Raw genomic sequence first — 16,245 nt, forward strand, 5'->3', positions numbered from 1 at the left:
CTAAATAGTTTATGGTTTTGACAAATATGTTTGGTTGATAGAATATTGAATATAAAAACAAAATTTTTGGTTTGGGGTTTTGGGACATTACAAGTTGATATCAGAGCCTTGGTTTAAGGGATTTGGGCATACACTTCGGCATGCATGAACTCAAACTGAGGATTTGGTAGCTTTTTCATCAGAAGAAATGTTTTTATAAAAGAGTTTTCTAATAAAAGAAAGGGGTGTGGTGCATGCAATCGACCGAGATCCAGTAATTTTTCCCAAAATACCCATACATGTTCTTGTGATTTGCTTTGAATTGTTAATTTGTGAATCACATGCTAGACTAGGGCTAAGGATCTGCTCAGGATATGCATGATAGAATGCTAGGAAAGATTCCTTTATATGACTATTGTATGAGCTTGCAGAATTTCATTCTAGTATTGGATCAGTCAATGATAGGATGGTCTATTAGGTTATGCTTTGATTTACTCGTTGCTCGAATGTTGCTTGCTTTATGCTTTTAGGGTTCCCATTATCATCAACTGACTAGTAAGCGAATACGCTAAGTTACGTATTTCTGATATTAGATAATTTCATAAGGTTAGGTTCAACCCTAATATGCAACTCATGTTTGAGTCTAACCGTTGTAGTGTGAGACCTTTCCTTCAAGGAATTATCTAGTGTCAGGGATATGTAATTGTGTTTGTAAGCTAGTTAGAGGGTGTTAGAGGGAGTACCTTCTGCAGCTGATGGTGGAGAGTGGTCTGGTGGTAGCCCTAGGAAAACCTTGGAGGTGATTTGGTGCCGAGGGCTTTACTTTGATAGGGGTTGTTTGGATCGATAAGGAAGTAACTTGGGGGAATTCGAGGCGATCCTTAAGGAAATTACAGACAGATGTGGCATGTAGTATGGGCCCATACTATTAGAAGCAGAGGATCCGTACTTAAGTCAAGGAAAATCACAATGATACCAGGACGCTTATAAAATGTTGGATTCTTCAAGTATATATATTCTGATGGTTTGAACGGATTATTTTTAGTATGGTGGCCACACGAGGAGGTTCTAGAAGTGGTTTGCGTTTTCGCTTTGGGGCCGGAAATATGGATGATCAGATGCGTGAGTTTACTTCATTAGAGATTACCCGTAATATTCTTGAATAGACTTATGTGATCTTCGGTACAATCAAGGAGGGTATCATGGAGATTCTACATGAGTGATTGGGCACTTTTTGTTCTAAGTTTGTGGCGATGGTGGGAGCATGCACTTTAACTTTCTAAGAGTTTCGGGCATGTGGAGCCCCAGAGTTCTTTGGGAAGAAAAATCCGATTACGTGCAGGCGTTGGTTAGCGGATGTCACGAACGCCTTCTTCACTAGCTGTTTTACCGAGGGGGGAAATGTCAGACTTGTATCATGTCTTCTGAAAGATAGAGCTTGGGACTGGTAGGAGGAGGTCGGTCACACCTTGGGAGGTGAGGCCATTGAGTCGAGGACTTGGGAGGATTTTATGATAATGTTTCAGGCTGAGTTTTCACCTGTGATTGAGGTCTAGTAGTTGCAGAGGGAGTTTGAGGACCTTCACTATACTATCAAGATGATGGCGGAGATCACCACTATGTTTCGTGAGAGGTCGTTGCTAATTCAGTAGTATGTGGCGGACGAGGAGATGAAGAATGCGAGATATCACGAGATGTTGAGGAGCGGTATCACACAGTTTATGAGTAGATCCAGTTGCAAGACACTGGATGATATGGTGGCGCGAGCTCGAGATGGAGAATAAGAGGAGTTCGGATCAAGTTTAGAGTTCTAAGGGTTCAGGAAAGAGGCCAAAGGTGTTTGGTTCGAGATCGAGGGGCCAGCACGGATGCGGCCGATGCGGCAAGAGCGGTGAGACGCACGATGGAACTTGTAGGGTGGGTAGTTCTAGATGTTTCAAGTGCGGAAGGATGGAACATATCAGCAGGGATGACACTACCACCACCACCACCCAGGTATCTAATCTGATTTGCTTTTATTGCAGTTAGAGGGGCCATAAGAAGGCCAACTGCCTGAGCCTAGTAACAATAGGACCAGTTGCAACACCCGCTCCAGCAACCCTGAGGATTACAGATGGGCATTAAGGCAAGGTAGAGGCGCCTATTGTAAGGAGCATATCATTTTTATCTGATAGCCGAGGAGGCTCGTGCAACACCAGATGTGGTGATGGGTATGTATCTTCTCCTTATCTCTTTATTTATGTTGATTTTTTTGCTTATATATGTATTTTGTTTTTAGGGTCGTTCTTTGTAAACGGTATCTCTGCTTTGGTTTTGTTTGATTCGGGGGCTACCCGATCCTTTGTATCTCTGGCGCTCAGCAAGAGGTTTTTCGATGCTCTGGGACTTGGAGTATCCCTTAGACTTTGAGATTGCTGATGATCAACCTGTGTAGTATCGAGGGTTCATCGGGGCTGTATATTAGAGTTGTTTAGTGAGCGTTAACCGATTGATTTTGTTCTTATTCATGTACGTGAGAGCAAGGTTATTGTGGGGATGTATTGGTTAAGACCCACTATGTAATGATTGATTGTGAGCATCAAAGGGTACGTATTCGGACCCCAAGTGGGGGAGAGTTAGTGATTCAAGGGAGGGTGTTCAGCGTGGACCGGTTCTATGTTCAGCAGTTAGGTTCAGACGCTATCTTCAGCAAGTTTGTTCTGTCTTTGTGGCTTATGTGATGGATACCCGGGAGAAGGGTAAGACGACTGTGAGCGAAGTACAGATTATTCGGCAGTACTCGGATGTTTTCTCGGAAGATTTTCCTGGAGTACCTCCGGAGAGGCAAGTGGAGTTTCGAATTAGATGAGGGACGAAGAGGAGAGGAGGATGTACAAAAGACTACCTTCCGGACTTGTTATGGCCAATACGAGTTCGTGGTGATGCTCTTCGGGCTCACCAATGCTCTGTCTGGATTCATGGATCTCATGAATCGTGTATGCAGGTTCATGTTGGATCGGTTTGTGATTGTGTTTATTGATAACATCCTGGTCTATTCCAAGACCCGAGAGAAACATGAGGAGCATCTGAGGGAGGTATTGGAGACTTTGAGGATGGAGAGGTTTTATGCGATGTTCTCCAAGTGTGAGTTCTGGTTGTGTGAGGTGAAATTTATGGGACACCTTGTCAACCAGAATGGTATTTTGGTTGATCTGGCCAAGGTTGAGGCGGTGATGAGGTGGGAAGTTCCGAGGTCTGCATCCGAGATTTGGAGTTTCCTTGGATTGTCAATTTACTATCAAAGATTCATTCAAGATTTCTCCAAGATAGCGGTTCCTTTGACCAGGTTGACGAAGAAGAGTATCACTTTTTGTGGGGGACCTGAGCAGCAGACAACTTTTGAGACTCTGAGGCAGCGATTGTGTGAGGCATCGATTCTGACCCTGCCAGAGGGTGTTGAGGATTTTATAGTGTACTATAATGCATCAATCATAGGTTTGGGTACAGTTCTGATGCAGTAGGGTCATGTGATCGCTTACGCCTTGAGGAAGCTGAAGCCTCATGAGGCGAATTATCCTACGCATGATTTGCAGTTTGGAGCAGTGATGTTCGCCCTCAAGAATTGGCAACATTGACTCTATGGGGTCCGTTGTAATATCTACATAGATCACAAGAGTCGGAGGTATCTGATGGATGAACCAAATATGAATATGAGGCAGCGTAGATGGTTGGATGTGGTGAAATATTGTGATTGTGAGATCCTTTAACACCCGGGGAAGGCCAATGTGGTGGTAGATGCTCTTAACCGCAAGGCGGTTACTGCCCTGATCAAGGAAGTGTGTTTGAGGATGACAGTGATTACCCCACTCTTAGAGCAGATTAGAGAGGCTCAGGTTAAGGCTATGAAGGAAGTGCGCCGGAAGAGTAAGCGTGTAGTGGTTCAGGTGGCTTCCTTTGATTATCATAGCCGGGGATAATTGACCCTTCATCGGAGGGTGTAGGTTCCCTATTGGGGTGGTGCGCGTCAGGTTCTAATGAAGGAGGCGCACAAGTCGAGATTCTCTAATCATCCCGGGCTACTAAGATGTATAGAGATCTCTGTCTTGACTATTGGTGGCCATGTATGAACCGAGATGTGGCATGGTATGTTGAGAGGCGCTTGACATGCAGGAAGGTGAAGGCCGGAAATCAGCGACCTCACGACAAAATGGAGCCGTTGGAAGTCCCCGTTTGGAAATGAGAAGAGATTACAATGGATTTTATCACCAAATTACCTTGGACAACGTGTAGAGTGGATTCGATATGGCTCATCGTGGACCGATTGACCAAGAGCGCACATTTTATTCTGATCCAGGAGAGCATTTCAACAGAGAAGTTGGCCGATATCTACCTTCCGCAAGTGGTGGTATGACATGGGGTGCCGGATTCTGTGGTCTCTAATAGGGATGTTCGGTTTAGTTCCAGGTTCTTGAAGAGATTCCACGAGGATTTGGGTACTCGTTTGCACTTCAACACGGCTTTCCACCCGCATACGGATGCTCGTAGTGAGCGGACTATCCAAATATTGGAGGACATGTTGCAGGCATGTGTTCTGGATTTTTGCGGTAGTTGGGATACGTATCTTCTTTTGGCGGAATTTTCGTATAACAACAGTTATCATGCCAGCATTGGCCGGCCTCCTTTTGAGATGCTCTACGAAAGGAAGTGTAGGACCCCGATATATTGGGGTGAGGTCGGTCAGCGGGTCATGGGGCGTACGGAGATGGTACCTAAAACAACGAAATTGATTTAGCCAGTTCGCGATGCACTTCAGACAGCATAGAGCCAATAGAAGAGTTACACAGACAAACATCGGTCAGACTTGGACTTTTAGGTTGGGGACATGGTACTCCTGAAGGTTTCACCTTTGAAAGGTGTCATCCGATTCAAGAAGCGGGGCAAGCTAGGCCCCATGTACTTTGGTCATTTCAGGGTTTTAGCCCGGGTGGTTAGGGTTGCGTTTCGCTTGGATATGCTCAAGGAGCTCGGTCTAATTCATAGCACTTTTCATGTCTCTCAACTACGGAAGTGTTTTGTTGATGACTCTGTAGTGGTTCCATTGGAGGACATTTAGGTGGATGATCGCCTGAATTATATAGAGAGACCGGTGGTGATCCTTGATAGGAGAACGAAGAGACAGCAAAACTAGGTTGTGGATCTCGTGAAGGTTCATTGGCAGCACCGACGGGGTTCAAAATGGACGTTGGATCTGTAGGACGAGATGAAAGAGCATTACCCCGAGTTGTTTGAGGTGGCAGACTTCGAGGACAAAATCTAATTCAAGTGGGGAAGAGTTGTAACCCCCAGATCTTGAGGTACTTTATTTGTAATTAAAATTATCAATTTAAGGATTGCCATGACATGGTGGAGGCACCACCACAACATGGCGAGGTAAGAGGATTCGCGTGTTTCATTTAAGCCACCTCGGCGTGCCAATATTAGCCACGTCGTGGTGGACAGCTCACGTTAAAGCCTTATTGTTTCGGGTTTGCTCCCTATTTAAAGGAATGAGGAGGCTAGGGTTTTCTCATCCTCAGCCTCCTCAAGCCCTAAAGAAAATCCTAATCACTTTCTTCCATTATTGAGCTAATTTTGGTGTTCCTTGAATCTAAAGAAGGAAGAAGGAGGAAGAAGAAAGCAAAGATCAAGCAAGCAAGTCTCCATTCCTCACCTTACCCATCTTTTAGACCTTTGTAAGTGTGCATGACTCAATTTTTATCATGCTAGGTTGCTAGATCTTGAGTTTTGTCCAATAAATTACTTGTTCTTGTTTGTTGGGATGGTGAGATCTCTTAAAGTTTGCAGCTTTATGAATCTCTGGGGCATTTGGTGTAGTTTGTGCCTTGGGTCTGAAGTTTGGTTGGGTTTTCAACCCATGCATGTGATTTAGGTAATAAACCCTCATTTTCACCTAATATGGGTTCAAGACATGCATGTCTATAAAGCACCAACTTTTCGGTTAGTTTTGTTGCTAGAATCATTTCTGGAAAGGATGGATTTCGGACCTTATGGAACAAGTGGTTATTTGTTTAGTTCTTGCATTGTTAAGCCATTTAGGACTTAGAGATTTGGGTTTTGGACCTTTTAGGTGGTCCTAATGGATAAAGTTAAAAACTTTATCCTTCTAGATCACATTTTGGACCAGATCTGAGCTTTTGATGCTCTTGGAATCGAAGAAAACAACTTATTACATTAAGTTGTTCGAACCTCCGCTACCACGGTGTAGTCCTAGGTCACCATGGCATGGCGGCTGGGATTTTCCTAACTGTTTGGTAGTATGCGGGCCACAATGTGGCCAAGGAAGACCACGTCGTAACCGTCGGCTGGAGTCAACATTGACTATTGACTTTGACCATTGACCTTGAGGGTTGACTTTTTGATGAACCAATGAATCGAGTAATGAATTAATCAGAGTATGAATTCAAGTAAGAATATGAGATTTCAACACACTATGTAAATATGATCTTGTTATGCTCTATTATGCTTTCGAATTCTTTACAGAGAATAGTAGACAACTCTGTAAAAGTTCTTTTTTAACTCTAGTAAATAACCCTATTTATAGGGAACTGAAAGCATACAAAAAATATACTAAGGCATTGACTCTAAAGCTTCGAATAAAAGCGCCCTAGTAAAATACATTACAAAATATTCGAAGATTCCAAAACATACTTCGACTAATTACAACAATTCGACCCTTACAATCTCCCCCTTTGTAATCCTAGTCGAAGTCTTCAATTTGTAAGAAGTGTGATGGAATACAGTAATACTTTTCGAATCTCCGTGTACCTGGAGATAATCTTCTTCAGCTCTTTCTTGTCGCCTTCATTGTTCTTCTTGCAATGATTCATATGAACAATTAAGTTCGTATATTGAGATGTTGAATATCTCTCGACTTCACTTGCTTGGAATAAGAACCGTTTAGACTTTCCAGCTTTGTCTTTTCCTGCGAAGACAACTCCAAAAGGCTTCAGGCAAATTTCACCATCAAAATACTTCTTCAATTCAACCTGAGTCTTCGTAGGAGCCATCGGAGCTTTAATTTCCATTCCTTTGGCAGTAGCTAATTCAACATCTGTTAGTGCCAAACACTCATAATAGTTTTCGATAAAAATCTTGATGTGAGCTACTCCAAGCCTGAATTCATCTGGTTCTGTGTTTTGAAGGTATGAGAATGATTTGTCTTTCAAAAGTAATGAAACTTGTATAAGATCATACAAGTTCATTAATGGAAAATCTGCAACAGTGAATTCGCAAATATTTCTATTTGCCCTGGCAACCACATACTTAACATTTTGGACTGTGTTTTCGAAAACCACATCCTTTTTCATACTTATGACCTTCTTGATTTTTATTGAAGACCAAACTTCCTCAGGGGCTTTTCCAAGAACAGCATGAAAACGAATTTTCATGTATGTACCTTCATCTTTATTTTTAAAATTCCCAGAGGCATGATAAACATCATTTCGTTTATGGGAAAATCCAACTGGCCTGCATCAGTATTTGTGACCAAATAACTCTGCTTTGGTTTCTTCTCAAATGAATACATGTGATTGAATGCAACCTTGGCCTCGATTGTTTCGTAGTTATAGTGTTTAGTTGGATACCCTTTATCCATTCCCTTCGGATCATTTTCTCGCTGAGCCATAATGCTTTGAACTATTCTGAGCTTTTCGATTTCAACATCAACTTCAGCCTTCTTTTCTTCTTTTGATTTTTCCACCACAATCGATTTCCCTTTATCTTTCAATGCTTGATTGTCAGTTGTCTCTTTTGGTTTTGAACCACTCCCACCAGTCTCCGAAGATTTACCAATCACAATTCCTTTCGAAATTGGTCTTGCAATTGGCATTGTTGTTACGACTGTTGAAGTCACCTGTTCAGCAGAAACAATTATTGGTTTTGTTGTAGGGATTTTCGAAAAAAAGACTTTTCCCACAACTTTCGCATCTTCTCCACTAGTCTTCGACTCACTAGTTTTTCTTTCTCCCCCTTGCACCCCTATGAAAACAGGTGGGGCATTTGTGGTTGGAAGAAGACTTGATATGCGAAAGAGAGGAGCAAGTTTCTTGTTGAGAATGGCTTCGAATTGGATAAACTTCTGAGATAAAAATTGAGTAATTGAGATAAAAATTCAGAAGTAATCAATGGAGAAGAAACTGGCCTATCATAGATCTCTTTTAACTCCTTAAGCAACTTAAGCACTTCGTCAAAGCTTGCACTTTCGGATGTTGAAAGTTGAGTAATTTGAGGACTCAAATTTTCATACAACTTAACAAATCGAGTGACTGTGTCACAAATGATATCAACCTTTTGATGCAATGATGCATAGTCATGTTGAACAGTTGCTATTTCTCTTTTCATATCTTCACGAAGTTCGTGAATTTTCTAGTTGACATCCTCTCGAACTTTCTTCACATCTTGAATAAAAAGAACATGTCGTTCCTTTGCAACATTCTTCAATTCTTTCAGATTACCAGCAAACTTCGAACTCTGAGAATTGATCCGAATTTCATTGTTTTGATCATTATGATCAATCTTCTCTAAGACTCGAGATTCAGAATCTTTAAGCATCCCCGATACTTTACTTATGATTCTAGATTCAAACACCTTCAGCAGTGAATCAACTTCAACACTTGAAACAGACGAACCAACCCCTAGATCTGCTTGAGATTGAATGACTGAATTCAACTTTTGATTTAAAATCTTAAACTGCTTCATCGTCATCAGCATGTGATCTGGAAACTGCTCTTCTTCTTCATGAAACTCCAAGTCGTCAAACATACCGCCAAACCCCTCATTATCAGGCTCTGTCTCTATACAAACAGTTTCTTGAATAGGTGAAGTTGTTTTGGGTGGCTCAGTAGATTGAAAAGAAAAAATAGACGTAAAGCGTTAATCAAGAATGTGTTCGAATGTTGGGGAATCTGTTCTTGAAGTAAGTGGAGTAGAAGATAACGGTAAAGAAACAGTACTTGCAAAAGGAGCAGAAGTAGATGGACCTGTAGCTTCATTCTTCGAACCTCCTTCACCCATATTGACATTTGCATCCGTATCAGATACGTGTGCAAGGATGCCTGAAGTTCGAACCTCCTCAGGAACTTATTTGGCAATCAAATCTTCGGGTGGTATGACAACCGTCTTCTCAGGAGTGAAACTTTCGGTGATAAGAGTAAACTCTGGAGTTTCAGGAACTCTTTCACTATCATCATCTGTTGACTCAGTAGAGATTACAAGTTTTCGAGTCTTCTTCTTCTTTTTCTTTGACAAATGATTTGCCATGTCTTCAGCCCTTCATTTCTTGGACACCGGTGAAACAGGTGCAGGCACTTCTCTAATTAGAATCCCTTGATGAGTTATTTGAGGTTTTCGAACCACTTTCTGCGTTGGAGACTTGGACTTCATTTTAATTCTTCGAAACATGCCAGTCTTCGAAGGAAGGACTACATGATCTCGTGTTTCTTCAATAATGGGCTCAATTACTTGAGTCTCAGCAACAGTCACTTCAACTGTTTCAGGCTTCTTCTTTGGAGATGTCGAAGATCTGGACTCAGTTTCATGCTTTCTCGACTTCTTGGTTTTCTTATCATCTCCTCCTAGTAAAACACCAGTTTTAATTGAAGAATCAATTGTCGTCAAATAGGCTACCAATACAGGGTTCGGAGAATCAACTCTTTTAAGCATCGCATCTGGAATACGAGCAACTGTAGGAAAAACATCAGCATTATCTGTAACCTCCTTCGGATAGTGGTAAGATTGAAAAACTGCTTTGTCTTCATCAGTGGGTACCAAAATCGCTTCCTTATTGTAAAAGTGTTGCAGAATCAAACTCCAGTATCTTGCACACGAAATACCATGAATATCATTCGTGTGTTCTACACCCTTTTGAAATTCCTTCCACAACTATGTAGAATAATCTACTTGAAGATCATAGTAGATTCCAACAACCATGGCATAAACCTCCATTCTTCCTTTATCAAGGCCAGCTGATCTCCCAGTCAAACAGCGTAGAAAAATACCAAATAAGAAATTCCAGATTCGTGGAAGACCAGATTTCTTAAAATCACTAATCTTGGACAATGGTGGTTGATATCCCATCTCATTAAACATGTGAACGATTTGTGGAAAAGTAAATGAAACATATGGAGGCAAATTTGGAATATCAAGAATTTGGCAAAATAGTTTCTTGGTTAGCCTGACCTTTTTGTCGTTCACCAGATGAAAAGTAATCGTATCAGTTTCTTTGTTATATGTCGCAGTTGATCCTGCTTGAGAAAGCCAGGACAATGGAACAGAGAAAGAGTTGAACATCGCTTTGGCCAAAACCGAGTTCTTCAAAGCAACTATGAGCATCTTTAATTCTTCCGGGTACTGAGAAACGTCACCCTCCAAGTAGTAGTTTGTTGCTTGAATCTTCATTATTGGTAATGAAGAAGCATCTTCAGTGGTATGAGAATCAACATGAGCAGAATTCGCCATTGTTAGGGTTTGAAGATGATGATGAACAGAGAATTTTGGGAAATTTGGTTTTTGATCGCGTAAACTGACAATGAACCCCTGGAATTCCCTTTTATATGTAACCCTTAAATTTGAATTTGAAGCGGGATATGTATTTAATGATATCCAACGTCGCACCTTGAAAACCGGACCATTACTGCGTAAAAGTAGCCATGCGTCAAAAAGTAGTTGTCACATCGCCTTGAGAAACGGACAGAATACCATACGTCATTTATAAACAGCCTGTCTTGTAATCCCCAAGAAAATTGTAACCGTCAGAACCCTTCGAATGGAAGCAAGGCTCTTTCACTTTTGGGATGAAAAGCGAAGTCATACGCCAGAAGTTCGAAATCATCAGCCTGATTTGGTATTACTCAGAACCTCAAGGATTTCGTGAGTGCTGTGTTCCAAAGAATAGAGACGAGAAACAAATATAATAAAAATATGGGATATTGTGATGTCAAACCATTGACACAAAAGCAGATGAAATCTCGGGCAAAGATTACTTCATTAATCATTAAGAGAAATGATCAATAGCTTGTATGGGTTCCCATGAATTACAATCGAATACTTGTTGATAAGTATCAAAGGGCTTCTTTTATAATGCTTCGAGGATGGTTTAAAATTTCGTTACATGTCATCCTAAACATAAGGTGAGAAATTGTAACAGAAATTACTTGTTTGACTACTGTAGTCAGTGATAAGTTGGCTTTGAAAAATTTTGAAATGACTAGGACATTCGAATGAAACTCACACGGAAATCATATTCAAGAAAAAAATTTATATGCTGGATCTTATTGGATAACAAACATCGTGGGTTTCGAATGTTTGATCAAGACCACTCATTCGAAATGAATATGATTTGGAGTTTCGAATTTTGGTACAGAAACAAAAGTTTCGTGAAAATCTGGAACTTAGTTCCCCGTCAATTCCTTAAAAGTTAATGAAAATTGGGTTTCACTATCATCACGGTCTCATGATGTCAGATCATAAACACAGAGTTTTGATATATCTAAGTCTCGATGGGTTTGATCAGAGACCTCACGGACATATGTCTTCGTGTGTGATCGTGAAAGAATTTTATGGATGAAAAAGATTGATGTAAGACACGAAAAGTACCTCTGTTGTGTTTGGACCAAACAGTAAACTCTTAACTCATTTTGAGAAGAGTAAGGTAGCTCAAAGACTAATGTGAATATAAGCCTGATTGGGAAGAAATCTTCGTATGAATAATTTCATTAAGGCTTTCTTACACACACATTGATTCATGGTGGCTTTGGTCAACATACAGCAGCATGCTTCTAGGGACATCCTAACTAGTTCGAATGATGAAAAATTTATCGATTCATACGAAAAATGTACCGTACCCGAGTACTGCAAGCATAATATCCGCTCTATCTTCATGAGAATCTACAACAAAATACTAAAAAGAAATAGGAATCAAAATATTTTTGATGTTTTGATTTTTCGAAAATAAAGACAGAACATTACGAAAATCGTTTTGATTTTTTTTTTAAAAATTTTTCGAAAATTAAATGACAAAATAAACGAAAATCTTTTTGGATTTTGGAATTTTCTGAAAATTAAATGACAAAACAAACAAAAATCTTTTTGAAATTTTAAATTTTTCAAAAATTAAATGACAAAATAAACGAAAATCTTTTTGGATTTTGGAATTTTCTGAAAATTAAATGACAAAACAAACGAAAATCTTTTTGGATTTTTGAATTTTCGAAAATTGAAATAGTACTTGATGCACAAATTTTATCATCCCCTTATAAGTAACAAATGTACGAATGCGAAGAGGTCGAAGCGTTGACTATGAACAGTAACAGCTAAATCAACCCTTAAAATAAGTAACAAATGTGCGAATTCGAAGGGGTCGAAGCGTTGACTATGAACAGTAACCTCTGAATGCTGAATGATTTTGCATTATCTTTTAGTCAGCGCCTCTGAATCATTCCTTATCATGCATCATTCTTCTTTTTCGCATGGAACACAATTTCCATCGATCATTCCAAGTCCTTCTATAATCTTCACAAGGGATTTTTCATCCAAAGCTTTCGTGAAAATGTCAGCTAACTGATCAGTTGTTTTCACGAAATGTACTTCAATATTTCCATCTTCCACGTGATCTTTGATGAAATGATAACGAAGAGCTATATGTTTAGTCTTCGAATGCTGCACAGGGTTATGACAAATTCTTATCGCACTTTGAGAATCACAATATAATGGAATCTTTTTCATATTGATTGCATAATCACGCAATTGACTTTGGATCCATATTATTTGTGAAGTGCAAGCAGCAGCAGCCACATATTCTGCTTCAGCTGTTGAAATTGATACGCATGTTTGCCATCAAGAAATTGACATCCACCACTTGTGCTTTTTCGATCAAGATTACAACCACCCAGGTCTGCATCCGAATATGCTTGTACAAAGAACCCGGTGTTCGAAGGATACCACAATCCTAACGAAATTGTTCCTTTAAGATAACGAAAGATATTCTTCACAGCAGTGAGATGTGGTTCTCGTGGATTAGACTGATACCTAGCACAATTACACACAGAAAACATGATATCAGGTCTACTAGCTGTAAGATAAAGTAATGAACCAATCATGCTCCTATATAAAGTTATGTCAACGGCAGGTTTATCTAACGAAGATGTAAGCTTTATGCCCGTTGCCATTGGAACTCGTAACTTCGTGCTATTCGTCAATCCAAACTTTTCCAACAGATTCTTCGTATATTTTTCTTGATTGATAAAAATTCCTTTTCTGTTTTGACGAATATTCAAACCAAGAAAATTATTGATTTTTCCCATCATGCTTATTTAGAACTTACTTTTCATCAAATCTTCGAATTCTCTAGACAAAGCAGGGTCAGTCGAGCCAAAAATAATATCATCAACATAAATTTGAACAAGCATTAGATGATTCCCCACTTTCTTTTGAAATAATGTGGGATCAACTGATCCTTGTTTAAATTTAGATTGTTTCAAAAATGAGGTAAGAGTTGCATACCATGCTCGTGGTGCTTGTTTCAAACCATAAACTGCCTTATCTAAAATATAAACATGATTTGGAAATTCTTCGTTAATAAAACCTGGGGGTTGTTCCACATAAACAGTTTCTTCAAGCTCTCCATTTAGAAATGCACATTTCACGTCCATTTGATAAACATCAAAATCTTTGTGAGCTGCATAAGCCAGAAATATACGAACCGCCTCGAGTCTTGCGACAGGGGCAAAAGTTTCTTCATAGTCGATTCCTTCTTGTTGTGAATATTCTTTAACAACAATTCTGGCTTTGTTTCGAACAATATTTCCATCTTTGTCGGTTTTATTTTTGAAAATCCATTTTAACCCGAAAATCAAAACATTTTCAGGTTTAGGAATTAACCTCCAAACCTTGTTTCGTTCAAATTCAGACAATTCAGATTGCATTACAACAACCCAATCTGAGTGTTCCATTGCAATATTGACTGTTTTTGGTTCAATCTTAGAAATGAAAACATTGAACATGCAAAATTCTTGATGAGTATTCAATACCTCATTCTTTGCACGAATTTGAGCTCTTGTTAAAACTCCCTCTTGTGGATTCCCAATTACTTGATCCTTCGGATGATCTTTTGTCCACTTTTCCATTGGCGGATATGCTGGATCAAATTCCAAAGGTGCATCTTCGTATATATCATCGTTTTCTGAGCCTACAATCGAACAAGCATCATCAAAATCATTATTATCTTCAATATTTTCTGAATGTTCCCCCTCAACATTATGCTCCCCCTCAACATCATCATTCATCCTTTCTTTTTCCCCCTCGAAAGAATGTTGTTCGTCATCTAAAGTATTCGAATCCAAGTGCTCCCCCTCCACTGGATTGTTTTGCATACTTTCTCCATTTTCTGGAGAATTTGATGTTGAAGTATAATTAAGCTTTGTTAGTTCAGAGATATGATTATCACTTGCATTGATTTCAGCATCAACAGCATGATCTGAAATTCCAAAAATTAAATCATAATCAATATCTAATGTTTGTGAGGATTCAGATTCATCTTGTATGTTTTTCAGAATTGAATGATTTTCAAACTGAGTTGTTGTTTGTTTAATGTAGTAATCATCAAATGTAAGATTAAAAGTTTCTTCAACTTTTCGTGTTCTTTTATTCAACACACGATATGCAACTGAATTATGCGAATATCCCAAGAAAATCCCTTCATCTGCTTTTGCTTGAAATTTCGTAAGATTATCCTTGAAATTCATAATGAAGCACCTGCATCCGAAAACATGAAAAAATTTTACATTAGGTTTTCGATTGTTGAGAATTTCATATGGAGTAATGTTGAAACGACGATGAATAAACGATCTGTTTTGAGTGAAACATGCGGTTGATACTGCTTCAGTCCAAATATATTGTGGAAGATTCGCATATGCCAACATAGTCCTTGCCGCTTCGCATAGAGACCTATTTCTTCGTTCAACAACACCGTTTTGTTGTGGTGTGTATGGAGATGAAAAATTATGCGAAATCCCTCTGTCCACCAAAAATGAATCAAGAACCTTGTTCTTAAATTCAGTTTCATCATCACTCTTAATTTTTCGAACAATCTTCTTCAATGTTGTTTCCATCTTTTTGATAAAGTCAATCATGATTTGTGCAACTTCAGATTTAAGCCTGAGAAAATAAACCCACGTAAATCTGGAAAAATCATCAACAATCACTAAAATATACCTTTTCTTGTTGAGAGTTGAAACAGTCGAAGGACCACACAAATCAATATGTAAGAGCTCCAGAGGTGCAACTATTTTCGAATCAATCGTAATTGGATGACCTTGTTTATGTTGCTTGCCAACTTCACAAGCTGTACATAAAGAATCATTGTCAAATTTAAGTACAGGTAAACCTCTTACCAGATCTTGTACCACAAGTTTATTGATGTTTCGAAAATTGAGATGAGAAAGTCTTCGATGCCAAAGCCAACTTAAGTCTGATGTTGCCTTCGAAAGAAGACATATAGCAGGTTTCCCTACTATCGGATTGATGTCCAAAGTGAACATGTCACCTTTCCTTTTGGATTTCAGTAACACCTCTTTTGTTGTAACATTCGAAATAATACTTCCTTCTTCGTTAAAAAGAACTTGATTGCCAGTGCCCACAACAAGTTAAGAAACAATTATCAAGTTATGTTGAAGACCTTCAACATATGCCACCCGATTCACTGTGAATTGACCATTCGTGATCTTCCCATATCCTTTGACTTGACATTTTTTATTGTTCCCAAACTTCACTACTCCAGCATTTTTGAGACTTCGAAAATCTCGTAAATTCTCCTTCTTCCCAGTCATGTGACGAGAGCAACCACTATCGATGTACCACTTGTTATCATATTGCTCATCACATAGTACCTACATTCAATGGAAAATTTTAGGTATCCAAGGCTTTTTGGGTCCTTGGAAATTAGATTTCAATTTCGAATGTAATGAAGAACTTTTAACCCAATCACAAACTTTTGTTTTGAGACTATCAATTAAGTTCACTTCTTCATTTAAAGGAACCGAAACATAAGTTTTTGATGGTTTCGAATGTTCACTGACATTACCCTTCGAATTCTGGGTTTGTGAATGAACATTCTTTGCTTTTATAATTGGTTTCCATGCTTTGATTGATATGTTCGAATCCTTAGACGATGAACTGCCATTTGATGAATTATTCACATACTTTTCATATGCTTCGTGAATTTGCTCCTTTGAA

Source organism: Lactuca virosa, chromosome 7, assembly GCF_052849685.1.
Source record: "Lactuca virosa cultivar CGN04683 chromosome 7, Lactuca_virosa_CGN04683_v6, whole genome shotgun sequence".
NCBI classification, from domain to species: domain Eukaryota; kingdom Viridiplantae; phylum Streptophyta; class Magnoliopsida; order Asterales; family Asteraceae; genus Lactuca; species Lactuca virosa.